General features: G+C 63.4%; 1 protein-coding gene across 1 annotated transcript in view; it reads left to right on the top strand.

Moving 5' to 3' along the window:
- The first annotated feature begins 449 nt into the window (after window positions 1-449).
- Window positions 450-767, top strand: part of KCNAB2 (potassium voltage-gated channel subfamily A regulatory beta subunit 2) — a 49,176-nt gene continuing 48,858 nt past the window's right edge. The window contains exon 1 of the mRNA XM_004705466.2: window positions 450-655. The gene's annotated coding sequence lies outside the window, so the exon portion shown is untranslated. The remainder of the gene's footprint in view (window positions 656-767) is intronic.

The raw sequence follows: 767 nt of genomic DNA, 5'->3' as shown, positions 1-767 counted from the left end.
GACCCTGGAGCTGGCGGCTCTGAGTTGAACCTGACCCCTGAGCCTCTTTAGGAACACTGTGGACCCACCTCCCCAAGCCCAGATCAACACATGTATGCCAAAGAAGGGTCCCTGGGCCCCCGTGTGGACGGACTTTCAGAACCTGTGCTGGCAGAGTAGGGCATCCCAATCTGGGGCACATCCCGGTGGAGGGGAGGAGGGGTCTCCCCACGGTGTGGACCACGGCGCGCCCACGCTGCAGACGGACGGGTTGGATGGGCAGAAGTGCAAGCTCTGCCTTCTGCCTTTTTCCTACCTGGGGTAGGGAGGGGCAGGGGTGCCAAGGGACAGCTCCCCTCCCCAGCACCAAGCCCCTGCCCCTGAGCTGGCCGCCAGACTGCGCCCAGAACTTCACTTCCTAGGCTTTTAGGGGCAGCAGCGCTCGTGAATAATTCAGCCGTCCTCGCCGAGATGAAAACACCCTAATAGAACTAATGGACTCCGGGTCTCGGAACTGGGCTCTTGTGGGACCCAGCTCACTCGCCAACCCCTTCTGGCGCGGGTTGGTCTGTTAGTCGGGCAGCGACACTCTCCGAATACCACCTCACGGGGCCTTCAGAGCGGCTGGTGAGCCCTCGTATCCCGGCTGGGCCCCTTCTCAGCAGCGGGACAGCAGGTGAGCACCCCCTCTCTGTTTTGGGAGCAGCCGTCCCCGCCTCCTGTACACGGGGGCTGCCCTGGGGGCCCGCGGAGCTAGCAGACCGGAGCAGGTGCTTTTCTTGTCTGTG

Source organism: Echinops telfairi, unplaced genomic scaffold, assembly GCF_000313985.2.
Source record: "Echinops telfairi isolate 266 unplaced genomic scaffold, ASM31398v2 ScPeMD7_7457;HRSCAF=8495, whole genome shotgun sequence".
Taxonomy (NCBI): domain Eukaryota; kingdom Metazoa; phylum Chordata; class Mammalia; order Afrosoricida; family Tenrecidae; genus Echinops; species Echinops telfairi.
Note: the sequence above shows the minus strand (reverse complement) of the source record. Positions and strands in the feature narration are given on the sequence as shown.